At 44.6% G+C, this 25,872-nt stretch overlaps 44 non-coding genes across 44 annotated transcripts; all 44 read left to right on the top strand.

Moving 5' to 3' along the window:
* The first annotated feature begins 493 nt into the window (after positions 1–493).
* On the top strand, positions 494–564 carry trnag-gcc (transfer RNA glycine (anticodon GCC)). Its single transcript has one exon. It is a non-coding gene; the product is annotated as a tRNA-Gly (tRNA).
* Positions 565–1,286: 722 nt separating this feature from the next.
* trnag-gcc (transfer RNA glycine (anticodon GCC)) lies at positions 1,287–1,357 on the top strand. Its single transcript has one exon. It is a non-coding gene; the product is annotated as a tRNA-Gly (tRNA).
* A 535-nt stretch (positions 1,358–1,892) lies between these two features.
* On the top strand, positions 1,893–1,964 carry trnad-guc (transfer RNA aspartic acid (anticodon GUC)). Its single transcript has one exon. It is a non-coding gene; the product is annotated as a tRNA-Asp (tRNA).
* Positions 1,965–2,077: 113 nt separating this feature from the next.
* Positions 2,078–2,148, top strand: trnag-gcc (transfer RNA glycine (anticodon GCC)). Its single transcript has one exon. It is a non-coding gene; the product is annotated as a tRNA-Gly (tRNA).
* A 517-nt stretch (positions 2,149–2,665) lies between these two features.
* Positions 2,666–2,737, top strand: trnad-guc (transfer RNA aspartic acid (anticodon GUC)). Its single transcript has one exon. It is a non-coding gene; the product is annotated as a tRNA-Asp (tRNA).
* A 114-nt stretch (positions 2,738–2,851) lies between these two features.
* Positions 2,852–2,922, top strand: trnag-gcc (transfer RNA glycine (anticodon GCC)). The gene has a single exon. It is a non-coding gene; the product is annotated as a tRNA-Gly (tRNA).
* A 537-nt stretch (positions 2,923–3,459) lies between these two features.
* On the top strand, positions 3,460–3,531 carry trnad-guc (transfer RNA aspartic acid (anticodon GUC)). The gene has a single exon. It is a non-coding gene; the product is annotated as a tRNA-Asp (tRNA).
* A 114-nt stretch (positions 3,532–3,645) lies between these two features.
* trnag-gcc (transfer RNA glycine (anticodon GCC)) lies at positions 3,646–3,716 on the top strand. Its single transcript has one exon. It is a non-coding gene; the product is annotated as a tRNA-Gly (tRNA).
* Positions 3,717–4,429: 713 nt separating this feature from the next.
* trnag-gcc (transfer RNA glycine (anticodon GCC)) lies at positions 4,430–4,500 on the top strand. The gene has a single exon. It is a non-coding gene; the product is annotated as a tRNA-Gly (tRNA).
* A 717-nt stretch (positions 4,501–5,217) lies between these two features.
* On the top strand, positions 5,218–5,288 carry trnag-gcc (transfer RNA glycine (anticodon GCC)). The gene has a single exon. It is a non-coding gene; the product is annotated as a tRNA-Gly (tRNA).
* A 722-nt stretch (positions 5,289–6,010) lies between these two features.
* Positions 6,011–6,081, top strand: trnag-gcc (transfer RNA glycine (anticodon GCC)). The gene has a single exon. It is a non-coding gene; the product is annotated as a tRNA-Gly (tRNA).
* A 714-nt stretch (positions 6,082–6,795) lies between these two features.
* trnag-gcc (transfer RNA glycine (anticodon GCC)) lies at positions 6,796–6,866 on the top strand. The gene has a single exon. It is a non-coding gene; the product is annotated as a tRNA-Gly (tRNA).
* A 719-nt stretch (positions 6,867–7,585) lies between these two features.
* Positions 7,586–7,656, top strand: trnag-gcc (transfer RNA glycine (anticodon GCC)). The gene has a single exon. It is a non-coding gene; the product is annotated as a tRNA-Gly (tRNA).
* A 531-nt stretch (positions 7,657–8,187) lies between these two features.
* Positions 8,188–8,259, top strand: trnad-guc (transfer RNA aspartic acid (anticodon GUC)). Its single transcript has one exon. It is a non-coding gene; the product is annotated as a tRNA-Asp (tRNA).
* Positions 8,260–8,372: 113 nt separating this feature from the next.
* trnag-gcc (transfer RNA glycine (anticodon GCC)) lies at positions 8,373–8,443 on the top strand. The gene has a single exon. It is a non-coding gene; the product is annotated as a tRNA-Gly (tRNA).
* Positions 8,444–9,163: 720 nt separating this feature from the next.
* Positions 9,164–9,234, top strand: trnag-gcc (transfer RNA glycine (anticodon GCC)). Its single transcript has one exon. It is a non-coding gene; the product is annotated as a tRNA-Gly (tRNA).
* Positions 9,235–9,770: 536 nt separating this feature from the next.
* Positions 9,771–9,843, top strand: trnad-guc (transfer RNA aspartic acid (anticodon GUC)). The gene has a single exon. It is a non-coding gene; the product is annotated as a tRNA-Asp (tRNA).
* A 1,501-nt stretch (positions 9,844–11,344) lies between these two features.
* On the top strand, positions 11,345–11,416 carry trnad-guc (transfer RNA aspartic acid (anticodon GUC)). The gene has a single exon. It is a non-coding gene; the product is annotated as a tRNA-Asp (tRNA).
* Positions 11,417–11,528: 112 nt separating this feature from the next.
* Positions 11,529–11,599, top strand: trnag-gcc (transfer RNA glycine (anticodon GCC)). Its single transcript has one exon. It is a non-coding gene; the product is annotated as a tRNA-Gly (tRNA).
* A 535-nt stretch (positions 11,600–12,134) lies between these two features.
* trnad-guc (transfer RNA aspartic acid (anticodon GUC)) lies at positions 12,135–12,206 on the top strand. Its single transcript has one exon. It is a non-coding gene; the product is annotated as a tRNA-Asp (tRNA).
* Positions 12,207–12,320: 114 nt separating this feature from the next.
* On the top strand, positions 12,321–12,391 carry trnag-gcc (transfer RNA glycine (anticodon GCC)). Its single transcript has one exon. It is a non-coding gene; the product is annotated as a tRNA-Gly (tRNA).
* Positions 12,392–13,093: 702 nt separating this feature from the next.
* Positions 13,094–13,164, top strand: trnag-gcc (transfer RNA glycine (anticodon GCC)). The gene has a single exon. It is a non-coding gene; the product is annotated as a tRNA-Gly (tRNA).
* A 716-nt stretch (positions 13,165–13,880) lies between these two features.
* Positions 13,881–13,951, top strand: trnag-gcc (transfer RNA glycine (anticodon GCC)). The gene has a single exon. It is a non-coding gene; the product is annotated as a tRNA-Gly (tRNA).
* Positions 13,952–14,486: 535 nt separating this feature from the next.
* trnad-guc (transfer RNA aspartic acid (anticodon GUC)) lies at positions 14,487–14,558 on the top strand. Its single transcript has one exon. It is a non-coding gene; the product is annotated as a tRNA-Asp (tRNA).
* A 115-nt stretch (positions 14,559–14,673) lies between these two features.
* trnag-gcc (transfer RNA glycine (anticodon GCC)) lies at positions 14,674–14,744 on the top strand. The gene has a single exon. It is a non-coding gene; the product is annotated as a tRNA-Gly (tRNA).
* A 721-nt stretch (positions 14,745–15,465) lies between these two features.
* trnag-gcc (transfer RNA glycine (anticodon GCC)) lies at positions 15,466–15,536 on the top strand. Its single transcript has one exon. It is a non-coding gene; the product is annotated as a tRNA-Gly (tRNA).
* A 722-nt stretch (positions 15,537–16,258) lies between these two features.
* Positions 16,259–16,329, top strand: trnag-gcc (transfer RNA glycine (anticodon GCC)). The gene has a single exon. It is a non-coding gene; the product is annotated as a tRNA-Gly (tRNA).
* Positions 16,330–16,865: 536 nt separating this feature from the next.
* trnad-guc (transfer RNA aspartic acid (anticodon GUC)) lies at positions 16,866–16,938 on the top strand. Its single transcript has one exon. It is a non-coding gene; the product is annotated as a tRNA-Asp (tRNA).
* Positions 16,939–17,054: 116 nt separating this feature from the next.
* Positions 17,055–17,125, top strand: trnag-gcc (transfer RNA glycine (anticodon GCC)). Its single transcript has one exon. It is a non-coding gene; the product is annotated as a tRNA-Gly (tRNA).
* A 536-nt stretch (positions 17,126–17,661) lies between these two features.
* Positions 17,662–17,733, top strand: trnad-guc (transfer RNA aspartic acid (anticodon GUC)). Its single transcript has one exon. It is a non-coding gene; the product is annotated as a tRNA-Asp (tRNA).
* A 114-nt stretch (positions 17,734–17,847) lies between these two features.
* Positions 17,848–17,918, top strand: trnag-gcc (transfer RNA glycine (anticodon GCC)). The gene has a single exon. It is a non-coding gene; the product is annotated as a tRNA-Gly (tRNA).
* Positions 17,919–18,638: 720 nt separating this feature from the next.
* trnag-gcc (transfer RNA glycine (anticodon GCC)) lies at positions 18,639–18,709 on the top strand. Its single transcript has one exon. It is a non-coding gene; the product is annotated as a tRNA-Gly (tRNA).
* A 536-nt stretch (positions 18,710–19,245) lies between these two features.
* trnad-guc (transfer RNA aspartic acid (anticodon GUC)) lies at positions 19,246–19,317 on the top strand. Its single transcript has one exon. It is a non-coding gene; the product is annotated as a tRNA-Asp (tRNA).
* A 112-nt stretch (positions 19,318–19,429) lies between these two features.
* trnag-gcc (transfer RNA glycine (anticodon GCC)) lies at positions 19,430–19,500 on the top strand. Its single transcript has one exon. It is a non-coding gene; the product is annotated as a tRNA-Gly (tRNA).
* A 720-nt stretch (positions 19,501–20,220) lies between these two features.
* On the top strand, positions 20,221–20,291 carry trnag-gcc (transfer RNA glycine (anticodon GCC)). Its single transcript has one exon. It is a non-coding gene; the product is annotated as a tRNA-Gly (tRNA).
* Positions 20,292–20,827: 536 nt separating this feature from the next.
* trnad-guc (transfer RNA aspartic acid (anticodon GUC)) lies at positions 20,828–20,899 on the top strand. The gene has a single exon. It is a non-coding gene; the product is annotated as a tRNA-Asp (tRNA).
* A 116-nt stretch (positions 20,900–21,015) lies between these two features.
* trnag-gcc (transfer RNA glycine (anticodon GCC)) lies at positions 21,016–21,086 on the top strand. Its single transcript has one exon. It is a non-coding gene; the product is annotated as a tRNA-Gly (tRNA).
* A 723-nt stretch (positions 21,087–21,809) lies between these two features.
* trnag-gcc (transfer RNA glycine (anticodon GCC)) lies at positions 21,810–21,880 on the top strand. Its single transcript has one exon. It is a non-coding gene; the product is annotated as a tRNA-Gly (tRNA).
* A 721-nt stretch (positions 21,881–22,601) lies between these two features.
* trnag-gcc (transfer RNA glycine (anticodon GCC)) lies at positions 22,602–22,672 on the top strand. The gene has a single exon. It is a non-coding gene; the product is annotated as a tRNA-Gly (tRNA).
* A 721-nt stretch (positions 22,673–23,393) lies between these two features.
* On the top strand, positions 23,394–23,464 carry trnag-gcc (transfer RNA glycine (anticodon GCC)). The gene has a single exon. It is a non-coding gene; the product is annotated as a tRNA-Gly (tRNA).
* A 535-nt stretch (positions 23,465–23,999) lies between these two features.
* trnad-guc (transfer RNA aspartic acid (anticodon GUC)) lies at positions 24,000–24,071 on the top strand. Its single transcript has one exon. It is a non-coding gene; the product is annotated as a tRNA-Asp (tRNA).
* Positions 24,072–24,183: 112 nt separating this feature from the next.
* On the top strand, positions 24,184–24,254 carry trnag-gcc (transfer RNA glycine (anticodon GCC)). The gene has a single exon. It is a non-coding gene; the product is annotated as a tRNA-Gly (tRNA).
* Positions 24,255–24,974: 720 nt separating this feature from the next.
* Positions 24,975–25,045, top strand: trnag-gcc (transfer RNA glycine (anticodon GCC)). Its single transcript has one exon. It is a non-coding gene; the product is annotated as a tRNA-Gly (tRNA).
* Positions 25,046–25,766: 721 nt separating this feature from the next.
* On the top strand, positions 25,767–25,837 carry trnag-gcc (transfer RNA glycine (anticodon GCC)). The gene has a single exon. It is a non-coding gene; the product is annotated as a tRNA-Gly (tRNA).
* The last annotated feature ends 35 nt before the right edge of the window (positions 25,838–25,872 follow it).

The raw sequence follows: 25,872 nt of genomic DNA, 5'->3' as shown, positions 1-25,872 counted from the left end.
GCTTTAGTTGTTAAATGGGAAACGAGAAACCAACTAGTCAGTGACAACTGTCTTGAGTTTGGCATTTGTGACAATGTCCTGGGACATCCCACAAACTCGTCACCTTCTAACTATGACTGTGTGGCCTGTGAGTGGTATAGAGCGAAATCGATTGCATGTACGTGTTCGTGAGAGTCCCAGCTTTCCATAGAGGGGTCACAGTGCTTTCTAGCTCTAACCATTCAGTCTATACAGATGTTTTTGTTAGAAGGGTTAAAGCCCAACACTGCAAACTTATGGTTAGTACCAATACTCCACGTTTTTTCAAAGGTCCAACACACCAGCTCCTCGTTAGTATAGTGGTGAGTATCCCCGCCTGTCACGCGGGAGACCGGGGAGAAAGGACTGCTTTTTTTTTTAGCGTGAACAATGTAGCTGAGCCCACAAAACGAAAAAATATGCTTGGAGATCAAGCTTTATGATACGATTTCCAGCCTTATCTCAGTATTCCAAGGCATTGGTTGTTCAGTGGTAGAATTCTCGCCTGCCACGCGGGAGGCCCGGGTTCGATTCCCGGCCAATGCAGGATGTTTTGAACATGTAATTTCGAGAAGTATGCAAACCCCTGAGGAATACATCTGTGTTCGATTGCCAGGCCAACAGAAATCTCTGGTCTTGGTCGAAATCTCAACTGACTCTTGATAAATCAGAGTTTGCTTTCACTTTCAGTTTGGACATTTACTCATTCTCAGGAGACTTTGGTGAATCCATTGTAAATGTGATTTACTTTGTGCAAGGCTTTAGTTGTTAAATGGGAAACGAGAAACCAACTAGTCAGTGACAACTGTCTTGAGTTTGGCATTTGTGACAATGTCCTGGGACATCCCACAAACTCGTCACCTTCTAACTATGACTGTGTGGCCTGTGAGTGGTATAGAGCGAAATCGATTGCATGTACGTGTTCGTGAGAGTCCCAGCTTTCCATAGAGGGGTCACAGTGCTTTCTAGCTCTAACCATTCAGTCTATACAGATGTTTTTGTTAGAAGGGTTAAAGCCCAACACTGCAAACTTATGGTTAGTACCAATACTCCACGTTTTTTCAAAGGTCCAACACACCAGCTCCTCGTTAGTATAGTGGTGAGTATCCCCGCCTGTCACGCGGGAGACCGGGGTTCAATTCCCGACGGGGAGAAAGGACTGCTTTTTTTTTTAGGGTGAACAATGTAGCTGAGCCCACAAAACGAAAAAATATGCTTGGAGATCAAGCTTTATGATACGATTTCCAGCCTTATCTCAGTATTCCAAGGCATTGGTTGTTCAGTGGTAGAATTCTCGCCTGCCACGCGGGAGGCCCGGGTTCGATTCCCGGCCAATGCAGGATGTTTTGAACATGTAATTTCGAGAAGTATGCAAACCCCTGAGGAATACATCTGTGTTCGATTGCCAGGCCAACAGAAATCTCTGGTCTTGGTCGAAATCTCAACTGACTCTTGATAAATCAGAGTTTGCTTTCACTTTCAGTTTGGACATTTACTCATTCTCAGGAGACTTTGGTGAATCCATTGTAAATGTGATTTACTTTGTGCAAGGCTTTAGTTGTTAAATGGGAAACGAGAAACCAACTAGTCAGTGACAACTGTCTTGAGTTTGGCATTTGTGACAATGTCCTGGGACATCCCACAAACTCGTCACCTTCTAACTATGACTGTGTGGCCTGTGAGTGGTATAGAGCGAAATCGATTGCATGTACGTGTTCGTGAGAGTCCCAGCTTTCCATAGAGGGGTCACAGTGTTTCTAGCTCTAACCATTCAGTCTATACAGATGTTTTTGTTAGAAGGGTTAAAGCCCAACACTGCAAACTTATGGTTAGTACCAATACTCCACGTTTTTTCAAAGGTCCAACACACCAGCTCCTCGTTAGTATAGTGGTGAGTATCCCCGCCTGTCACGCGGGAGACCGGGGTTCAATTCCCCGACGGGGAGAAAGGACTGCTTTTTTTTTTAGGGTGAACAATGTAGCTGAGCCCACAAAACGAAAAAAATATGCTTGGAGATCAAGCTTTATGATACGATTTCCAGCCTTATCTCAGTATAAGGCATTGGTTGTTCAGTGGTAGAATTCTCGCCTGCCACGCGGGAGGCCCGGGTTCGATTCCCGGCCAATGCAGGATGTTTTGAACATGTAATTTCGAGAAGTATGCAAACCCCTGAGGAATAAATCTGTGTTCGATTGCCAGGCCAACAGAAATCTCAACTGACTCTTGATAAATCAGAGTTTGCTTTCACTTTCAGTTTGGACATTTACTCATTCTCAGGAGACTTTGGTGAATCCATTGTAAATGTGATTTACTTTGTGCAAGGCTTTAGTTGTTAAATGGGAAACGAGAAACCAACTAGTCAGTGACAACTGTCTTGAGTTTGGCATTTGTGACAATGTCCTGGGACATCCCACAAACTCGTCACCTTCTAACTATGACTGTGTGGCCTGTGAGTGGTATAGAGCGAAATCGATTGCATGTACGTGTTCGTGAGAGTCCCAGCTTTCCATAGAGGGGGCACAGCAGTTTCTAGCTCTAACCATTCAGTCTATACAGATGTTTTTGTTAGAAGGGTTAAAGCCCAACACTGCAAACTTATGGTTAGTACCAATACTCCACGTTTTTTCAAAGGTCCAACACACCAGCTCCTCGTTAGTATAGTGGTGAGTATCCCCGCCTGTCACGCGGGAGACCGGGGTTCAATTCCCCGACGGGGAGAAAGGACTGCTTTTTTTTAGGGTGAACAATGTAGCTGAGCCCACAAAACGAAAAAAATATGCTTGGAGATCAAGCTTTATGATACGATTTCCAGCCTTATCTCAGTATTCCAAGGCATTGGTTGTTCAGTGGTAGAATTCTCGCCTGCCACGCGGGAGGCCCGGGTTCGATTCCCGGCCAATGCAGGATGTTTTGAACATGTAATTTCGAGAAGTATGCAAACCCCTGAGGAATACATCTGTGTTCGATTGCCAGGCCAACAGAAATCTCTGGTCTTGGTCGAAATCTCAACTGACTCTTGATAAATCAGAGTTTGCTTTCACTTTCAGTTTGGACATTTACTCATTCTCAGGAGACTTTGGTGAATCCATTGTAAATGTGATTTACTTTGTGCAAGGCTTTAGTTGTTAAATGGGAAACAAGAAACCAACTAGTCAGTGACAACTGTCTTGAGTTTGGCATTTGTGACAATGTCCTGGGACATCCCACAAACTCGTCACCTTCTAACTATGACTGTGTGGCCTGTGAGTGGTATAGAGCGAAATCGATTGCATGTACGTGTTCGTGAGAGTCCCAGCTTTCCATAGAGGGGGGCACAGCAGTTTCTAGCTCTAACCATTCAGTCTATACAGATGTTTTTGTTAGAAGGGTTAAAGCCCAACACTGCAAACTTATGGTTAGTACCAATACTCCACGTTTTTTCAAAGGTCCAACACACCAGCTCCTCGTTAGTATAGTGGTGAGTATCCCCGCCTGTCACGCGGGAGACCGGGGTTCAATTCCCCGACGGGGAGAAAGGACTGCTTTTTTTTAGGGTGAACAATGTAGCTGAGCCCACAAAACGAAAAAAATATGCTTGGAGATCAAGCTTTATGATACGATTTCCAGCCTTATCTCAGTATTCCAAGGCATTGGTTGTTCAGTGGTAGAATTCTCGCCTGCCACGCGGGAGGCCCGGGTTCGATTCCCGGCCAATGCAGGATGTTTTGAACATGTAATTTCGAGAAGTATGCAAACCCCTGAGGAATAAATCTGTGTTCGATTGCCAGGCCAACAGAAATCTGGTCTTGGTCGACTGAACTGACTCTTGATAAATCAGAGTTTGCTTTCACTTTCAGTTTGGACATTTACTCATTCTCAGGAGACTTTGGTGAATCCATTGTAAATGTGATTTACTTTGTGCAAGGCTTTAGTTGTTAAATGGGAAACAAGAAACCAACTAGTCAGTGACAACTGTCTTGAGTTTGGCATTTGTGACAATGTCCTGGGACATCCCACAAACTCGTCACCTTCTAACTATGACTGTGTGGCCTGTGAGTGGTATAGAGCGAAATCGATTGCATGTACGTGTTCGTGAGAGTCCCAGCTTTCCATAGAGGGGGCACAGCAGTTTCTAGCTCTAACCATTCAGTCTATACAGATGTTTTTGTTGGAAGGGTTAAAGCCCAACACTGCAAACTTATGGTTAGTACCAATACTCCACGTTTTTCAAAGGTCCAACACACCAGCTCCTCGTTAGTATAGTGGTGAGTATCCCCGCCTGTCACGCGGGACACCGGGGTTCAATTCCCAGACTGGGAGAAAGCACTGCTTTTTTTAGGGTGAACAATGTAGCTGAGCCCACAAATGGAAAAATATGCTTGGAGATGAAGCTTTATGATACGATTTCCAGCCTTATCTCAGTATTCCAAGGCATTGGTTGTTCAGTGGTAGAATTCTCGCCTGCCACGCGGGAGGCCCGGGTTCGATTCCCGGCCAATGCAGGATGTTTTGAACATGTAATTTCGAGAAGTATGCAAACCCCTGAGGAATACATCTGTGTTCGATTGCCAGGCCAACAGAAATCTCTGGTCTTGGTCGAAATCTCAACTGACTCTTGATAAATCAGAGTTTGCTTTCACTTTCAGTTTGGACATTTACTCATTCTCAGGAGACTTTGGTGAATCCATTGTAAATGTGATTTACTTTGTGCAAGGCTTTAGTTGTTAAATGGGAAACGAGAAACCAACTAGTCAGTGACAACTGTCTTGAGTTTGGCATTTGTGACAATGTCCTGGGACATCCCACACAAACTCGTCACCTTCTAACTATGACTGTGTGGCCTGTGAGTGGTATAGAGCGAAATCGATTGCATGTACGTGTTCGTGAGAGTCCCAGCTTTCCAGAGGGGGTCACAGCAGTTTCTAGCTCTAACCATTCAGTCTATACAGATGTTTTTGTTAGAAGGGTTAAAGCCCAACACTGCAAACTTATGGTTAGTACCAATACTCCACGTTTTTTCAAAGGTCCAACACACCAGCTCCTCGTTAGTATAGTGGTGAGTATCCCCGCCTGTCACGCGGGAGACCGGGGTTCAATTCCCGACGGGAGAAAGGACTGCTTTTTTAGGGTGAACAATGTAGCTGAGCCCACAAAAAAAAAAATATGCTTGGAGATCAAGCTTTATGATACGATTTCCAGCCTTATCTCAGTATTCCAAGGCATTGGTTGTTCAGTGGTAGAATTCTCGCCTGCCACGCGGGAGGCCCGGGTTCGATTCCCGGCCAATGCAGGATGTTTTGAACATGTAATTTCGAGAAGTATGCAAACCCCTGAGGAATACATCTGTGTTCGATTGCCAGGCCAACAGAAATCTCTGGTCTTGGTCGAAATCTCAACTGACTCTTGATAAATCAGAGTTTGCTTTCACTTTCAGTTTGGACATTTACTCATTCTCAGGAGACTTTGGTGAATCCATTGTAAATGTGATTTACTTTGTGCAAGGCTTTAGTTGTTAAATGGGAAACGAGAAACCAACTAGTCAGTGACAACTGTCTTGAGTTTGGCATTTGTGACAATGTCCTGGGACATCCCACAAACTCGTCACCTTCTAACTATGACTGTGTGGCCTGTGAGTGGTATAGAGCGAAATCGATTGCATGTACGTGTTCGTGAGAGTCCCAGCTTTCCATAGAGGGGGCACAGCAGTTTCTAGCTCTAACCATTCAGTCTATACAGATGTTTTTGTTAGAAGGGTTAAAGCCCAACACTGCAAACTTATGGTTAGTACCAATACTCCACGTTTTTTCAAAGGTCCAACACACCAGCTCCTCGTTAGTATAGTGGTGAGTATCCCCGCCTGTCACGCGGGACACCGGGGTTCAATTCCCAGACTGGGAGAAAGCACTGCTTTTTTTAGGGTGAACAATGTAGCTGAGCCCACAAAACGAAAAAATATATGCTTGGAGATCAAGCTTTATGATACGATTTCCAGCCTTATCTCAGTATTCCAAGGCATTGGTTGTTCAGTGGTAGAATTCTCGCCTGCCACGCGGGAGGCCCGGGTTCGATTCCCGGCCAATGCAGGATGTTTTGAACATGTAATTTCGAGAAGTATGCAAACCCCTGAGGAATACATCTGTGTTCGATTGCCAGGCCAACAGAAATCTCTGGTCTTGGTCAAAATCTCAACTGACTCTTGATAATCAGAGTTTGCTTTCACTTTCAGTTTGGACATTTACTCATTCTCAGGAGACTTTGGTGAATCCATTGTAAATGTGATTTACTTTGTGCAAGGCTTTAGTTGTTAAATGGGAAACAGAAACCAACTAGTCAGTGACAACTGTCTTGAGTTTGGCATTTGTGACAATGTCCTGGGACATCCCACAAACTCGTCACCTTCTAACTATGACTGTGTGGCCTGTGAGTGGTATAGAGCGAAATCGATTGCATGTACGTGTTCGTGACAGTCCCAGCTTTCCATAGAGGGGTCACAGTGTTTCTAGCTCTAACCATTCAGTCTATACAGATGTTTTTGTTAGAAGGGTTAAAGCCCAACACTGCAAACTTATGGTTAGTACCAATACTCCACGTTTTTTCAAAGGTCCAACACACCAGCTCCTCGTTAGTATAGTGGTGAGTATCCCCGCCTGTCACGAGACCGGGGTTCAATTCCCAGACGGGAGAAAGGACTGCTTTTTTTTTAGGGTGAACAATGTAGCTGAGCCCACAAAACGAAAAAATATGCTTGGAGATCAAGCTTTATGATACGATTTCCAGCCTTATCTCAGTATTCCAAGGCATTGGTTGTTCAGTGGTAGAATTCTCGCCTGCCACGCGGGAGGCCCGGGTTCGATTCCCGGCCAATGCAGGATGTTTTGAACATGTAATTTCGAGAAGTATGCAAACCCCTGAGGAATACATCTGTGTTCGATTGCCAGGCCAACAGAAATCTCTGGTCTTGGTCGAAATCTCAACTGACTCTTGATAAATCAGAGTTTGCTTTCACTTTCAGTTTGGACATTTACTCATTCTCAGGAGACTTTGGTGAATCCATTGTAAATGTGATTTACTTTGTGCAAGGCTTTAGTTGTTAAATGGGAAACGAGAAACCAACTAGTCAGTGACAACTGTCTTGAGTTTGGCATTTGTGACAATGTCCTGGGACATCCCACAAACTCGTCACCTTCTAACTATGACTGTGTGGCCTGTGAGTGGTATAGAGCGAAATCGATTGCATGTACGTGTTCGTGAGAGTCCCAGCTTTCCATAGAGGGGGCACAGCAGTTTCTAGCTCTAACCATTCAGTCTATACAGATGTTTTTGTTAGAAGGGTTAAAGCCCAACACTGCAAACTTATGGTTAGTACCAATACTCCACGTTTTTTCAAAGGTCCAACACACCAGCTCCTCGTTAGTATAGTGGTGAGTATCCCCGCCTGTCACGCGGGAGACCGGGTTCAATTCCCCGACGGGGAGAAAGGACTGCTTTTTTTTAGGGTGAACAATGTAGCTGAGCCCACAAAACGAAAAATATGCTTGGAGATCAAGCTTTATGATACGATTTCCAGCCTTATCTCAGTATTCCAAGGCATTGGTTGTTCAGTGGTAGAATTCTCGCCTGCCACGCGGGAGGCCCGGGTTCGATTCCCGGCCAATGCAGGATGTTTTGAACATGTAATTTCGAGAAGTATGCAAACCCCTGAGGAATACATCTGTGTTCGATTGCCAGGCCAACAGAAATCTCTGGTCTTGAAATCTCAACTGACTCTTGATAAATCAGAGTTTGCTTTCACTTTCAGTTTGGACATTTACTCATTCTCAGGAGACTTTGGTGAATCCATTGTAAATGTGATTTACTTTGTGCAAGGCTTTAGTTGTTAAATGGGAAACAAGAAACCAACTAGTCAGTGACAACTGTCTTGAGTTTGGCATTTGTGACAATGTCCTGGGACATCCCACAAACTCGTCACCTTCTAACTATGACTGTGTGGCCTGTGAGTGGTATAGAGCGAAATCGATTGCATGTACGTGTTCGTGAGAGTCCCAGCTTTCCATAGAGGGGTCACAGTGTTTCTAGCTCTAACCATTCAGTCTATACAGATGTTTTTGTTAGAAGGGTTAAAGCCCAACACTGCAAACTTATGGTTAGTACCAATACTCCACGTTTTTTCAAAGGTCCAACACACCAGCTCCTCGTTAGTATAGTGGTGAGTATCCCCGCCTGTCACGCGGGAGACCGGGGTTCAATTCCCCGACGGGGAGAAAGGACTGCTTTTTTTTTAGGGTGAACAATGTAGCTGAGCCCACAAAACGAAAAATATGCTTGGAGATCAAGCTTTATGATACGATTTCCAGCCTTATCTCAGTATTCCAAGGCATTGGTTGTTCAGTGGTAGAATTCTCGCCTGCCACGCGGGAGGCCCGGGTTCGATTCCCGGCCAATGCAGGATGTTTTGAACATGTAATTTCGAGAAGTATGCAAACCCCTGAGGAATAAATCTGTGTTCGATTGCCAGGCCAACAGAAATCTCTGGTCTTGGTCGAACTCAACTGACTCTTGATAAATCAGAGTTTGCTTTCACTTTCAGTTTGGACATTTACTCATTCTCAGGAGACTTTGGTGAATCCATTGTAAATGTGATTTACTTTGTGCAAGGCTTTAGTTGTTAAATGGGAAACAAGAAACCAACTAGTCAGTGACAACTGTCTTGAGTTTGGCATTTGTGACAATGTCCTGGGACATCCCACAAACTCGTCACCTTCTAACTATGACTGTGTGGCCTGTGAGTGGTATAGAGCGAAATCGATTGCATGTACGTGTTCGTGAGAGTCCCAGCTTTCCATAGAGGGGGCACAGCAGTTTCTAGCTCTAACCATTCAGTCTATACAGATGTTTTTGTTAGAAGGGTTAAAGCCCAACACTGCAAACTTATGGTTAGTACCAATACTCCACGTTTTTTCAAAGGTCCAACACACCAGCTCCTCGTTAGTATAGTGGTGAGTATCCCCGCCTGTCACGCGGGAGACCGGGGTTCAATTCCCGACGGGGAGAAAGGACTGCTTTTTTTTTTAGGGTGAACAATGTAGCTGAGCCCACAAAACGAAAAAATATGCTTGGAGATCAAGCTTTATGATACGATTTCCAGCCTTATCTCAGTATTCCAAGGCATTGGTTGTTCAGTGGTAGAATTCTCGCCTGCCACGCGGGAGGCCCGGGTTCGATTCCCGGCCAATGCAGGATGTTTTGAACATGTAATTTCGAGAAGTATGCAAACCCCTGAGGAATACATCTGTGTTCGATTGCCAGGCCAACAGAAATCTCTGGTCTTGGTCGAAATCTCAACTGACTCTTGATAAATCAGAGTTTGCTTTCACTTTCAGTTTGGACATTTACTCATTCTCAGGAGACTTTGGTGAATCCATTGTAAATGTGATTTACTTTGTGCAAGGCTTTAGTTGTTAAATGGGAAACGAGAAACCAACTAGTCAGTGACAACTGTCTTGAGTTTGGCATTTGTGACAATGTCCTGGGACATCCCACAAACTCGTCACCTTCTAACTATGACTGTGTGGCCTGTGAGTGGTATAGAGCGAAATCGATTGCATGTACGTGTTCGTGAGAGTCCCAGCTTTCCATAGAGGGGGCACAGCAGTTTCTAGCTCTAACCATTCAGTCTATACAGATGTTTTTGTTAGAAGGGTTAAAGCCCAACACTGCAAACTTATGGTTAGTACCAATACTCCACGTTTTTTCAAAGGTCCAACACACCAGCTCCTCGTTAGTATAGTGGTGAGTATCCCCGCCTGTCACGCGGGAGACCGGGGTTCAATTCCCCGACGGGAGAAAGGACTGCTTTTTTTTTTTTTTAGGGTGAACAATGTAGCTGAGCCCACAAAACGAAAAATATGCTTGGAGATCAAGCTTTATGATACGATTTCCAGCCTTATCTCAGTATTCCAAGGCATTGGTTGTTCAGTGGTAGAATTCTCGCCTGCCACGCGGAGGCCCGGGTTCGATTCCCGGCCAATGCAGGATGTTTTGAACATGTAATTTCGAGAAGTATGCAAACCCCTGAGGAATAAATCTGTGTTCGATTGCCAGGCCAACAGAAATCTCTGGTCTTGGTCGAAATCTGACTCTTGATAAATCAGAGTTTGCTTTCACTTTCAGTTTGGACATTTACTCATTCTCAGGAGACTTTGGTGAATCCATTGTAAATGTGATTTACTTTGTGCAAGGCTTTAGTTGTTAAATGGGAAACAGAAACCAACTAGTCAGTGACAACTGTCTTGAGTTTGGCATTTGTGACAATGTCCTGGGACATCCCACAAACTCGTCACCTTCTAACTATGACTGTGTGGCCTGTGAGTGGTATAGAGCGAAATCGATTACATGTACGTGTTCGTGACAGTCCCAGCTTTCCATAGAGGGGTCACAGTGTTTCTAGCTCTAACCATTCAGTCTATACAGATGTTTTTGTTAGAAGGGTTAAAGCCCAACACTGCAAACTTATGGTTAGTACCAATACTCCACGTTTTTTCAAAGGTCCAACACACCAGCTCCTCGTTAGTATAGTGGTGAGTATCCCCGCCTGTCACGCGGGAGACCGGGTTCAATTCCCCGACGGGGAGAAAGGACTGCTTTTTTTTAGGGTGAACAATGTAGCTGAGCCCACAAAACGAAAAATATGCTTGGAGATCAAGCTTTATGATACGATTTCCAGCCTTATCTCAGTATTCCAAGGCATTGGTTGTTCAGTGGTAGAATTCTCGCCTGCCACGCGGGAGGCCCGGGTTCGATTCCCGCCAATGCAGGATGTTTTGAACATGTAATTTCGAGAAGTATGCAAACCCCTGAGGAATAAATCTGTGTTCGATTGCCAGGCCAACAGAAATCTCTGGTCTTGGTCGAAATCTCAACTGACTCTTGATAAATCAGAGTTTGCTTTCACTTTCAGTTTGGACATTTACTCATTCTCAGGAGACTTTGGTGAATCCATTGTAAATGTGATTTACTTTGTGCAAGGCTTTAGTTGTTAAATGGGAAACGAGAAACCAACTAGTCAGTGACAACTGTCTTGAGTTTGGCATTTGTGACAATGTCCTGGGACATCCCACAAACTCGTCACCTTCTAACTATGACTGTGTGGCCTGTGAGTGGTATAGAGCGAAATCGATTGCATGTACGTGTTCGTGAGAGTCCCAGCTTTCCATAGAGGGGTCACAGTTTCTAGCTCTAACCATTCAGTCTATACAGATGTTTTTGTTAGAAGGGTTAAAGCCCAACACTGCAAACTTATGGTTAGTACCAATACTCCACGTTTTTTCAAAGGTCCAACACACCAGCTCCTCGTTAGTATAGTGGTGAGTATCCCCGCCTGTCACGCGGGAGACCGGGGTTCAATTCCCCGACGGGGAGAAAGGACTGCTTTTTTTTAGGGTGAACAATGTAGCTGAGCCCACAAAACGAAAAATATGCTTGGAGATCAAGCTTTATGATACGATTTCCAGCCTTATCTCAGTATTCCAAGGCATTGGTTGTTCAGTGGTAGAATTCTCGCCTGCCACGCGGGAGGCCCGGGTTCGATTCCCGGCCAATGCAGGATGTTTTGAACATGTAATTTCGAGAAGTATGCAAACCCCTGAGGAATAAATCTGTGTTCGATTGCCAGGCCAACAGAAATCTCTGGTCTTGGTCGAAATCTCAACTGACTCTTGATAAATCAGAGTTTGCTTTCACTTTCAGTTTGGACATTTACTCATTCTCAGGAGACTTTGGTGAATCCATTGTAAATGTGATTTACTTTGTGCAAGGCTTTAGTTGTTAAATGGGAAACGAGAAACCAACTAGTCAGTGACAACTGTCTTGAGTTTGGCATTTGTGACAATGTCCTGGGACATCCCACAAACTCGTCACCTTCTAACTATGACTGTGTGGCCTGTGAGTGGTATAGAGCGAAATCGATTGCATGTACGTGTTCGTGAGAGTCCCAGCTTTCCATAGAGGGGTCACAGTGTTTCTAGCTCTAACCATTCAGTCTATACAGATGTTTTTGTTAGAAGGGTTAAAGCCCAACACTGCAAACTTATGGTTAGTACCAATACTCCACGTTTTTTCAAAGGTCCAACACACCAGCTCCTCGTTAGTATAGTGGTGAGTATCCCCGCCTGTCACGCGGGAGACCGGGGTTCAATTCCCCGACGGGGAGAAAGGACTGCTTTTTTTTTTAGGGTGAACAATGTAGCTGAGCCCACAAAACGAAAAATATGCTTGGAGATCAAGCTTTATGATACGATTTCCAGCCTTATCTCAGTATTCCAAGGCATTGGTTGTTCAGTGGTAGAATTCTCGCCTGCCACGCGGGAGGCCCGGGTTCGATTCCCGGCCAATGCAGGATGTTTTGAACATGTAATTTCGAGAAGTATGCAAACCCCTGAGGAATACATCTGTGTTCGATTGCCAGGCCAACAGAAATCTCAACTGACTCTTGATAAATCAGAGTTTGCTTTCACTTTCAGTTTGGACATTTACTCATTCTCAGGAGACTTTGGTGAATCCATTGTAAATGTGATTTACTTTGTGCAAGGCTTTAGTTGTTAAATGGGAAACGAGAAACCAACTAGTCAGTGACAACTGTCTTGAGTTTGGCATTTGTGACAATGTCCTGGGACATCCCACAAACTCGTCACCTTCTAACTATGACTGTGTGGCCTGTGAGTGGTATAGAGCGAAATCGATTGCATGTACGTGTTCGTGAGAGTCCCAGCTTTCCATAGAGGGGTCACAGTGCTTTCTAGCTCTAACCATTCAGTCTATACAGATGTTTTTGTTAGAAGGGTTAAAGCCCAACACTGCAAACTTATGGTTAGTACCAATACTCCACGTTTTTCAAAGGTCCAACACACCAGCTCCTCGTTAGTATAGTGGTGAGTATCCCCGCCTGTCACGCGGGAGACCGGGTTCAATTCCCCGACGGGGAGAAAGGACTGCTTTTTTTTTTAGGGTGAACAATGTAGCTGAGCCCACAAAACGAAAAAATATGCTTGGAGATCAAGCTTTATGATACGATTTCCAGCCTTATCTCAGTATTCCAAGGCATTGGTTGTTCAGTGGTAGAATTCTCGCCTGCCACGCGGGAGGCCCGGGTTCGATTCCCGGCCAATGCAGGATGTTTTGAACATGTAATTTCGAGAAGTATGCAAACCCCTGAGGAATAAATCTGTGTTCGATTGCCAGGCCAACAGAAATCTCTGGTCTTGGTCGAACTCAACTGACTCTTGATAAATCAGAGTTTGCTTTCACTTTCAGTTTGGACATTTACTCATTCTCAGGAGACTTTGGTGAATCCATTGTAAATGTGATTTACTTTGTGCAAGGCTTTAGTTGTTAAATGGGAAACGAGAAACCAACTAGTCAGTGACAACTGTCTTGAGTTTGGCATTTGTGACAATGTCCTGGGACATCCCACAAACTCGTCACCTTCTAACTATGACTGTGTGGCCTGTGAGTGGTATAGAGCGAAATCGATTGCATGTACGTGTTCGTGAGAGTCCCAGCTTTCCATAGAGGGGTCACAGTGTTTCTAGCTCTAACCATTCAGTCTATACAGATGTTTTTGTTAGAAGGGTTAAAGCCCAACACTGCAAACTTATGGTTAGTACCAATACTCCACGTTTTTTCAAAGGTCCAACACACCAGCTCCTCGTTAGTATAGTGGTGAGTATCCCCGCCTGTCACGCGGGAGACCGGGTTCAATTCCCCGACGGGGAGAAAGGACTGCTTTTTTTTAGGGTGAACAATGTAGCTGAGCCCACAAAACGAAAAATATGCTTGGAGATCAAGCTTTATGATACGATTTCCAGCCTTATCTCAGTATTCCAAGGCATTGGTTGTTCAGTGGTAGAATTCTCGCCTGCCACGCGGGAGGCCCGGGTTCGATTCCCGGCCAATGCAGGATGTTTTGAACATGTAATTTCGAGAAGTATGCAAACCCCTGAGGAATACATCTGTGTTCGATTGCCAGGCCAACAGAAATCTCTGGTCTTGGTCGAAATCTCAACTGACTCTTGATAAATCAGAGTTTGCTTTCACTTTCAGTTTGGACATTTACTCATTCTCAGGAGACTTTGGTGAATCCATTGTAAATGTGATTTACTTTGTGCAAGGCTTTAGTTGTTAAATGGGAAACGAGAAACCAACTAGTCAGTGACAACTGTCTTGAGTTTGGCATTTGTGACAATGTCCTGGGACATCCCACAAACTCGTCACCTTCTAACTATGACTGTGTGGCCTGTGAGTGGTATAGAGCGAAATCGATTGCATGTACGTGTTCGTGAGAGTCCCAGCTTTCCATAGAGGGGTCACAGTGTTTCTAGCTCTAACCATTCAGTCTATACAGATGTTTTTGTTAGAAGGGTTAAAGCCCAACACTGCAAACTTATGGTTAGTACCAATACTCCACGTTTTTTCAAAGGTCCAACACACCAGCTCCTCGTTAGTATAGTGGTGAGTATCCCCGCCTGTCACGCGGGAGACCGGGGTTCAATTCCCCGACGGGGAGAAAGGACTGCTTTTTTTTTTAGGGTGAACAATGTAGCTGAGCCCACAAAACGAAAAAATATGCTTGGAGATCAAGCTTTATGATACGATTTCCAGCCTTATCTCAGTATTCCAAGGCATTGGTTGTTCAGTGGTAGAATTCTCGCCTGCCACGCGGGAGGCCCGGGTTCGATTCCCGGCCAATGCAGGATGTTTTGAACATGTAATTTCGAGAAGTATGCAAACCCCTGAGGAATACATCTGTGTTCGATTGCCAGGCCAACAGAAATCTCTGGTCTTGGTCGAAATCTCAACTGACTCTTGATAAATCAGAGTTTGCTTTCACTTTCAGTTTGGACATTTACTCATTCTCAGGAGACTTTGGTGAATCCATTGTAAATGTGATTTACTTTGTGCAAGGCTTTAGTTGTTAAATGGGAAACGAGAAACCAACTAGTCAGTGACAACTGTCTTGAGTTTGGCATTTGTGACAATGTCCTGGGACATCCCACAAACTCGTCACCTTCTAACTATGACTGTGTGGCCTGTGAGTGGTATAGAGCGAAATCGATTGCATGTACGTGTTCGTGAGAGTCCCAGCTTTCCATAGAGGGGTCACAGTGCTTTCTAGCTCTAACCATTCAGTCTATACAGATGTTTTTGTTAGAAGGGTTAAAGCCCAACACTGCAAACTTATGGTTAGTACCAATACTCCACGTTTTTTCAAAGGTCCAACACACCAGCTCCTCGTTAGTATAGTGGTGAGTATCCCCGCCTGTCACGCGGGAGACCGGGGTTCAATTCCCGACGGGGAGAAAGGACTGCTTTTTTTTTTAGGGTGAACAATGTAGCTGAGCCCACAAAACGAAAAAATATGCTTGGAGATCAAGCTTTTGATACGATTTCCAGCCTTATCTCAGTATTCCAAGGCATTGGTTGTTCAGTGGTAGAATTCTCGCCTGCCACGCGGGAGGCCCGGGTTCGATTCCCGGCCAATGCAGGATGTTTTGAACATGTAATTTCGAGAAGTATGCAAACCCCTGAGGAATACATCTGTGTTCGATTGCCAGGCCAACAGAAATCTCTGGTCTTGGTCGAAATCTCAACTGACTCTTGATAAATCAGAGTTTGCTTTCACTTTCAGTTTGGACATTTACTCATTCTCAGGAGACTTTGGTGAATCCATTGTAAATGTGATTTACTTTGTGCAAGGCTTTAGTTGTTAAATGGGAAACGAGAAACCAACTAGTCAGTGACAACTGTCTTGAGTTTGGCATTTGTGACAATGTCCTGGGACATCCCACAAACTCGTCACCTTCTAACTATGACTGTGTGGCCTGTGAGTGGTATAGAGCGAAATCGATTGCATGTACGTGTTCGTGAGAGTCCCAGCTTTCCATAGAGGGGTCACAGTGCTTTCTAGCTCTAACCATTCAGTCTATACAGATGTTTTTGTTAGAAGGGTTAAAGCCCAACACTGCAAACTTATGGTTAGTACCAATACTCCACGTTTTTTCAAAGGTCCAACACACCAGCTCCTCGTTAGTATAGTGGTGAGTATCCCCGCCTGTCACGCGGGAGACCGGGGTTCAATTCCCGACGGGGAGAAAGGACTGCTTTTTTTTTTAGGGTGAACAATGTAGCTGAGCCCACAAAACGAAAAAATATGCTTGGAGATCAAGCTTTATGATACGATTTCCAGCCTTATCTCAGTATTCCAAGGCATTGGTTGTTCAGTGGTAGAATTCTCGCCTGCCACGCGGGAGGCCCGGGTTCGATTCCCGGCCAATGCAGGATGTTTTGAACATGTAATTTCGAGAAGTATGCAAACCCCTGAGGAATACATCTGTGTTCGATTGCCAGGCCAACAGAAATCTCTGGTCTTGGTCGAAATCTCAACTGACTCTTGATAAATCAGAGTTTGCTTTCACTTTCAGTTTGGACATTTACTCATTCTCAGGAGACTTTGGTGAATCCATTGTAAATGTGATTTACTTTGTGCAAGGCTTTAGTTGTTAAATGGGAAACGAGAAACCAACTAGTCAGTGACAACTGTCTTGAGTTTGGCATTTGTGACAATGTCCTGGGACATCCCACAAACTCGTCACCTTCTAACTATGACTGTGTGGCCTGTGAGTGGTATAGAGCGAAATCGATTGCATGTACGTGTTCGTGAGAGTCCCAGCTTTCCATAGAGGGGTCACAGTGCTTTCTAGCTCTAACCATTCAGTCTATACAGATGTTTTTGTTAGAAGGGTTAAAGCCCAACACTGCAAACTTATGGTTAGTACCAATACTCCACGTTTTTTCAAAGGTCCAACACACCAGCTCCTCGTTAGTATAGTGGTGAGTATCCCCGCCTGTCACGCGGGAGACCGGGGTTCAATTCCCCGACGGGAGAAAGGACTGCTTTTTTTTTTTTAGGGTGAACAATGTAGCTGAGCCCACAAAACGAAAAAAATATGCTTGGAGATCAAGCTTTATGATACGATTTCCAGCCTTATCTCAGTATTCCAAGGCATTGGTTGTTCAGTGGTAGAATTCTCGCCTGCCACGCGGGAGGCCCGGGTTCGATTCCCGGCCAATGCAGGATGTTTTGAACATGTAATTTCGAGAAGTATGCAAACCCCTGAGGAATACATCTGTGTTCGATTGCCAGGCCAACAGAAATCTCTGGTCTTGGTCGAAATCTCAACTGACTCTTGATAAATCAGAGTTTGCTTTCACTTTCAGTTTGGACATTTACTCATTCTCAGGAGACTTTGGTGAATCCATTGTAAATGTGATTTACTTTGTGCAAGGCTTTAGTTGTTAAATGGGAAACGAGAAACCAACTAGTCAGTGACAACTGTCTTGAGTTTGGCATTTGTGACAATGTCCTGGGACATCCCACAAACTCGTCACCTTCTAACTATGACTGTGTGGCCTGTGAGTGGTATAGAGCGAAATCGATTGCATGTACGTGTTCGTGAGAGTCCCAGCTTTCCATAGAGGGGTCACAGTGCTTTCTAGCTCTAACCATTCAGTCTATACAGATGTTTTTGTTAGAAGGGTTAAAGCCCAACACTGCAAACTTATGGTTAGTACCAATACTCCACGTTTTTTCAAAGGTCCAACACACCAGCTCCTCGTTAGTATAGTGGTGAGTATCCCCGCCTGTCACGCGGGAGACCGGGGTTCAATTCCCCGACGGGGAGAAAGGACTGCTTTTTTTTTTAGGGTGAACAATGTAGCTGAGCCCACAAAACGAAAAATATGCTTGGAGATCAAGCTTTATGATACGATTTCCAGCCTTATCTCAGTATTCCAAGGCATTGGTTGTTCAGTGGTAGAATTCTCGCCTGCCACGCGGGAGGCCCGGGTTCGATTCCCGGCCAATGCAGGATGTTTTGAACATGTAATTTCGAGAAGTATGCAAACCCCTGAGGAATACATCTGTGTTCGATTGCCAGGCCAACAGAAATCTCTGGTCTTGGTCAAATCTCAACTGACTCTTGATAAATCAGAGTTTGCTTTCACTTTCAGTTTGGACATTTACTCATTCTCAGGAGACTTTGGTGAATCCATTGTAAATGTGATTTACTTTGTGCAAGGCTTTAGTTGTTAAATGGGAAACGAGAAACCAACTAGTCAGTGACAACTGTCTTGAGTTTGGCATTTGTGACAATGTCCTGGGACATCCCACAAACTCGTCACCTTCTAACTATGACTGTGTGGCCTGTGAGTGGTATAGAGCGAAATCGATTGCATGTACGTGTTCGTGAGAGTCCCAGCTTTCCATAGAGGGGTCACAGTGTTTCTAGCTCTAACCATTCAGTCTATACAGATGTTTTTGTTAGAAGGGTTAAAGCCCAACACTGCAAACTTATGGTTAGTACCAATACTCCACGTTTTTTCAAAGGTCCAACACACCAGCTCCTCGTTAGTATAGTGGTGAGTATCCCCGCCTGTCACGCGGGAGACCGGGGTTCAATTCCCGACGGGGAGAAAGGACTGCTTTTTTTTTTAGGGTGAACAATGTAGCTGAGCCCACAAAACGAAAAAATATGCTTGGAGATCAAGCTTTATGATACGATTTCCAGCCTTATCTCAGTATTCCAAGGCATTGGTTGTTCAGTGGTAGAATTCTCGCCTGCCACGCGGGAGGCCCGGGTTCGATTCCCGGCCAATGCAGGATGTTTTGAACATGTAATTTCGAGAAGTATGCAAACCCCTGAGGAATACATCTGTGTTCGATTGCCAGGCCAACAGAAATCTCTGGTCTTGGTCGAAATCTCAACTGACTCTTGATAAATCAGAGTTTGCTTTCACTTTCAGTTTGGACATTTACTCATTCTCAGGAGACTTTGGTGAATCCATTGTAAATGTGATTTACTTTGTGCAAGGCTTTAGTTGTTAAATGGGAAACGAGAAACCAACTAGTCAGTGACAACTGTCTTGAGTTTGGCATTTGTGACAATGTCCTGGGACATCCCACAAACTCGTCACCTTCTAACTATGACTGTGTGGCCTGTGAGTGGTATAGAGCGAAATCGATTGCATGTACGTGTTCGTGAGAGTCCCAGCTTTCCATAGAGGGGTCACAGTGCTTTCTAGCTCTAACCATTCAGTCTATACAGATGTTTTTGTTAGAAGGGTTAAAGCCCAACACTGCAAACTTATGGTTAGTACCAATACTCCACGTTTTTTCAAAGGTCCAACACACCAGCTCCTCGTTAGTATAGTGGTGAGTATCCCCGCCTGTCACGCGGGAGACCGGGGTTCAATTCCCCGACGGGGAGAAAGGACTGCTTTTTTTTAGGGTGAACAATGTAGCTGAGCCCACAAAAGGAAAAATATGCTTGGAGATCAAGCTTTATGATACGATTTCCAGCCTTATCTCAGTATTCCAAGGCATTGGTTGTTCAGTGGTAGAATTCTCGCCTGCCACGCGGGAGGCCCGGGTTCGATTCCCGGCCAATGCAGGATGTTTTGAACATGTAATTTCGAGAAGTATGCAAACCCCTGAGGAATACATCTGTGTTCGATTGCCAGGCCAACAGAAATCTCTGGTCTTGGTCGAAATCTCAACTGACTCTTGATAAATCAGAGTTTGCTTTCACTTTCAGTTTGGACATTTACTCATTCTCAGGAGACTTTGGTGAATCCATTGTAAATGTGATTTACTTTGTGCAAGGCTTTAGTTGTTAAATGGGAAACGAGAAACCAACTAGTCAGTGACAACTGTCTTGAGTTTGGCATTTGTGACAATGTCCTGGGACATCCCACAAACTCGTCACCTTCTAACTATGACTGTGTGGCCTGTGAGTGGTATAGAGCGAAATCGATTGCATGTACGTGTTCGTGAGAGTCCCAGCTTTCCATAGAGGGGTCACAGTGTTTCTAGCTCTAACCATTCAGTCTATACAGATGTTTTTGTTAGAAGGGTTAAAGCCCAACACTGCAAACTTATGGTTAGTACCAATACTCCACGTTTTTTCAAAGGTCCAACACACCAGCTCCTCGTTAGTATAGTGGTGAGTATCCCCGCCTGTCACGCGGGAGACCGGGGTTCAATTCCCGACGGGGAGAAAGGACTGCTTTTTTTTTTAGGGTGAACAATGTAGCTGAGCCCACAAAACGAAAAATATGCTTGGAGATCAAGCTTTATGATACGATTTCCAGCCTTATCTCAGTATTCCAAGGCATTGGTTGTTCAGTGGTAGAATTCTCGCCTGCCACGCGGGAGGCCCGGGTTCGATTCCCGGCCAATGCAGGATGTTTTGAACATGTAATTTCGAGAAGTATGCAAACCCCTGAGGAATACATCTGTGTTCGATTGCCAGGCCAACAGAAATCTCTGGTCTTGGTCGAAATCTCAACTGACTCTTGATAAATCAGAGTTTGCTTTCACTTTCAGTTTGGACATTTACTCATTCTCAGGAGACTTTGGTGAATCCATTGTAAATGTGATTTACTTTGTGCAAGGCTTTAGTTGTTAAATGGGAAACGAGAAACCAACTAGTCAGTGACAACTGTCTTGAGTTTGGCATTTGTGACAATGTCCTGGGACATCCCACAAACTCGTCACCTTCTAACTATGACTGTGTGGCCTGTGAGTGGTATAGAGCGAAATCGATTGCATGTACGTGTTCGTGAGAGTCCCAGCTTTCCATAGAGGGGTCACAGTGCTTTCTAGCTCTAACCATTCAGTCTATACAGATGTTTTTGTTAGAAGGGTTAAAGCCCAACACTGCAAACTTATGGTTAGTACCAATACTCCACGTTTTTTCAAAGGTCCAACACACCAGCTCCTCGTTAGTATAGTGGTGAGTATCCCCGCCTGTCACGCGGGAGACCGGGGTTCAATTCCCCGACGGGGAGAAAGGACTGCTTTTTTTTTTTAGGGTGAACAATGTAGCTGAGCCCACAAAACGAAAAAATATGCTTGGAGATCAAGCTTTATGATACGATTTCCAGCCTTATCTCAGTATTCCAAGGCATTGGTTGTTCAGTGGTAGAATTCTCGCCTGCCACGCGGGAGGCCCGGGTTCGATTCCCGGCCAATGCAGGATGTTTTGAACATGTAATTTCGAGAAGTATGCAAACCCCTGAGGAATACATCTGTGTTCGATTGCCAGGCCAACAGAAATCTCTGGTCTTGGTCGAAATCTCAACTGACTCTTGATAAATCAGAGTTTGCTTTCACTTTCAGTTTGGACATTTACTCATTCTCAGGAGACTTTGGTGAATCCATTGTAAATGTGATTTACTTTGTGCAAGGCTTTAGTTGTTAAATGGGAAACGAGAAACCAACTAGTCAGTGACAACTGTCTTGAGTTTGGCATTTGTGACAATGTCCTGGGACATCCCACAAACTCGTCACCTTCTAACTATGACTGTGTGGCCTGTGAGTGGTATAGAGCGAAATCGATTGCATGTACGTGTTCGTGAGAGTCCCAGCTTTCCATAGAGGGGTCACAGTGTTTCTAGCTCTAACCATTCAGTCTATACAGATGTTTTTGTTAGAAGGGTTAAAGCCCAACACTGCAAACTTATGGTTAGTACCAATACTCCACGTTTTTTCAAAGGTCCAACACACCAGCTCCTCGTTAGTATAGTGGTGAGTATCCCCGCCTGTCACGCGGGAGACCGGGGTTCAATTCCCCCGACTGGGAGAAAGGACTGCTTTTTTTTTTAGGGTGAACAATGTAGCTGAGCCCACAAAACGAAAAAATATGCTTGGAGATCAAGCTTTATGATACGATTTCCAGCCTTATCTCAGTATTCCAAGGCATTGGTTGTTCAGTGGTAGAATTCTCGCCTGCCACGCGGGAGGCCCGGGTTCGATTCCCGGCCAATGCAGGATGTTTTGAACATGTAATTTCGAGAAGTATGCAAACCCCTGAGGAATACATCTGTGTTCGATTGCCAGGCCAACAGAAATCTCTGGTCTTGGTCGAAATCTCAACTGACTCTTGATAAATCAGAGTTTGCTTTCACTTTCAGTTTGGACATTTACTCATTCTCAGGAGACTTTGGTGAATCCATTGTAAATGTGATTTACTTTGTGCAAGGCTTTAGTTGTTAAATGGGAAACGAGAAACCAACTAGTCAGTGACAACTGTCTTGAGTTTGGCATTTGTGACAATGTCCTGGGACATCCCACAAACTCGTCACCTTCTAACTATGACTGTGTGGCCTGTGAGTGGTATAGAGCGAAATCGATTGCATGTACGTGTTCGTGAGAGTCCCAGCTTTCCATAGAGGGGTCACAGTGTTTCTAGCTCTAACCATTCAGTCTATACAGATGTTTTTGTTAGAAGGGTTAAAGCCCAACACTGCAAACTTATGGTTAGTACCAATACTCCACGTTTTTTCAAAGGTCCAACACACCAGCTCCTCGTTAGTATAGTGGTGAGTATCCCCGCCTGTCACGCGGGAGACCGGGTTCAATTCCCGACGGGAGAAAGGACTGCTTTTTTTTTTTTTAGGGTGAACAATGTAGCTGAGCCCACAAAACGAAAAATATGCTTGGAGATCAAGCTTTATGATACGATTTCCAGCCTTATCTCAGTATTCCAAGGCATTGGTTGTTCAGTGGTAGAATTCTCGCCTGCCACGCGGGAGGCCCGGGTTCGATTCCCGGCCAATGCAGGATGTTTTGAACATGTAATTTCGAGAAGTATGCAAACCCCTGAGGAATACATCTGTGTTCGATTGCCAGGCCAACAGAAATCTCTGGTCTTGGTCGAAATCTCAACTGACTCTTGATAAATCAGAGTTTGCTTTCACTTTCAGTTTGGACATTTACTCATTCTCAGGAGACTTTGGTGAATCCATTGTAAATGTGATTTACTTTGTGCAAGGCTTTAGTTGTTAAATGGGAAACGAGAAACCAACTAGTCAGTGACAACTGTCTTGAGTTTGGCATTTGTGACAATGTCCTGGGACATCCCACAAACTCGTCACCTTCTAACTATGACTGTGTGGCCTGTGAGTGGTATAGAGCGAAATCGATTGCATGTACGTGTTCGTGAGAGTCCCAGCTTTCCATAGAGGGGGCACAGCAGTTTCTAGCTCTAACCATTCAGTCTATACAGATGTTTTTGTTAGAAGGGTTAAAGCCCAACACTGCAAACTTATGGTTAGTACCAATACTCCACGTTTTTTCAAAGGTCCAACACACCAGCTCCTCGTTAGTATAGTGGTGAGTATCCCCGCCTGTCACGCGGGAGACCGGGGTTCAATTCCCGACGGGAGAAAGGACTGCTTTTTTTTTTTTTAGGGTGAACAATGTAGCTGAGCCCACAAAAAAAAATATGCTTGGAGATCAAGCTTTATGATACGATTTCCAGCCTTATCTCAGTATTCCAAGGCATTGGTTGTTCAGTGGTAGAATTCTCGCCTGCCACGCGGGAGGCCCGGGTTCGATTCCCGGCCAATGCAGGATGTTTTGAACATGTAATTTCGAGAAGTATGCAAACCCCTGAGGAATACATCTGTGTTCGATTGCCAGGCCAACAGAAATCTCTGGTCTTGGTCGAAATCTCAACTGACTCTTGATAAATCAGAGTTTGCTTTCACTTTCAGTTTGGACATTTACTCATTCTCAGGAGACTTTGGTGAATCCATTGTAAATGTGATTTACTTTGTGCAAGGCTTTAGTTGTTAAATGGGAAACGAGAAACCAACTAGTCAGTGACAACTGTCTTGAGTTTGGCATTTGTGACAATGTCCTGGGACATCCCACAAACTCGTCACCTTCTAACTATGACTGTGTGGCCTGTGAGTGGTATAGAGCGAAATCGATTGCATGTACGTGTTCGTGAGAGTCCCAGCTTTCCATAGAGGGGTCACAGTGTTTCTAGCTCTAACCATTCAGTCTATACAGATGTTTTTGTTAGAAGGGTTAAAGCCCAACACTGCAAACTTATGGTTAGTACCAATACTCCACGTTTTTTCAAAGGTCCAACACACCAGCTCCTCGTTAGTATAGTGGTGAGTATCCCCGCCTGTCACGCGGGAGACCGGGGTTCAATTCCCCGACGGGGAGAAAGGACTGCTTTTTTTTAGGGTGAACAATGTAGCTGAGCCCACAAATGGAAAAATATGCTTGGAGATGAAGCTTTATGATACGATTTCCAGCCTTATCTCAGTATTCCAAGGCATTGGTTGTTCAGTGGTAGAATTCTCGCCTGCCACGCGGGAGGCCCGGGTTCGATTCCCGGCCAATGCAGGATGTTTTGAACATGTAATTTCGAGAAGTATGCAAACCCCTGAGGAATACATCTGTGTTCGATTGCCAGGCCAACAGAAATCTCTGGTCTTGGTCGAAATCTCAACTGACTCTTGATAAATCAGAGTTTGCTTTCACTTTCAGTTTGGACATTTACTCATTCTCAGGAGACTTTGGTGAATCCATTGTAAATGTGATTTACTTTGTGCAAGGCTTTAGTTGTTAAATGGGAAACGAGAAACCAACTAGTCAGTGACAACTGTCTTGAGTTTGGCATTTGTGACAATGTCCTGGGACATCCCACAAACTCGTCACCTTCTAACTATGACTGTGTGGCCTGTGAGTGGTATAGAGCGAAATCGATTGCATGTACGTGTTCGTGAGAGTCCCAGCTTTCCATAGAGGGGTCACAGTGCTTTCTAGCTCTAACCATTCAGTCTATACAGATGTTTTTGTTAGAAGGGTTAAAGCCCAACACTGCAAACTTATGGTTAGTACCAATACTCCACGTTTTTTCAAAGGTCCAACACACCAGCTCCTCGTTAGTATAGTGGTGAGTATCCCCGCCTGTCACGCGGGAGACCGGGTTCAATTCCCCGACGGGAGAAAGGACTGCTTTTTTTTTTAGGGTGAACAATGTAGCTGAGCCCACAAAACGAAAAATATGCTTGGAGATCAAGCTTTATGATACGATTTCCAGCCTTATCTCAGTATTCCAAGGCATTGGTTGTTCAGTGGTAGAATTCTCGCCTGCCACGCGGGAGGCCCGGGTTCGATTCCCGGCCAATGCAGGATGTTTTGAACATGTAATTTCGAGAAGTATGCAAACCCCTGAGGAATACATCTGTGTTCGATTGCCAGGCCAACAGAAATCTCTGGTCTTGGTCGAAATCTCAACTGACTCTTGATAAATCAGAGTTTGCTTTCACTTTCAGTTTGGACATTTACTCATTCTCAGGAGACTTTGGTGAATCCATTGTAAATGTGATTTACTTTGTGCAAGGCTTTAGTTGTTAAATGGGAAACGAGAAACCAACTAGTCAGTGACAACTGTCTTGAGTTTGGCATTTGTGACAATGTCCTGGGACATCCCACAAACTCGTCACCTTCTAACTATGACTGTGTGGCCTGTGAGTGGTATAGAGCGAAATCGATTGCATGTACGTGTTCGTGAGAGTCCCAGCTTTCCATAGAGGGGTCACAGTGCTTTCTAGCTCTAACCATTCAGTCTATACAGATGTTTTTGTTAGAAGGGTTAAAGCCCAACACTGCAAACTTATGGTTAGTACCAATACTCCACGTTTTTTCAAAGGTCCAACACACCAGCTCCTCGTTAGTATAGTGGTGAGTATCCCCGCCTGTCACGCGGGAGACCGGGTTCAATTCCCCGACGGGGAGAAAGGACTGCTTTTTTTTTTTAGGGTGAACAATGTAGCTGAGCCCACAAAACGAAAAATATGCTTGGAGATCAAGCTTTATGATACGATTTCCAGCCTATCTCAGTATTCCAAGGCATTGGTTGTTCAGTGGTAGAATTCTCGCCTGCCACGCGGGAGGCCCGGGTTCGATTCCCGGCCAATGCAGGATGTTTTGAACATGTAATTTCGAGAAGTATGCA

Source organism: Oncorhynchus nerka, linkage group LG19 (assembly GCF_034236695.1).
Source record: "Oncorhynchus nerka isolate Pitt River linkage group LG19, Oner_Uvic_2.0, whole genome shotgun sequence".
In the NCBI taxonomy this organism is placed as follows: domain Eukaryota; kingdom Metazoa; phylum Chordata; class Actinopteri; order Salmoniformes; family Salmonidae; genus Oncorhynchus; species Oncorhynchus nerka.
This window is presented reverse-complemented; position numbering and strand designations above follow the sequence as displayed.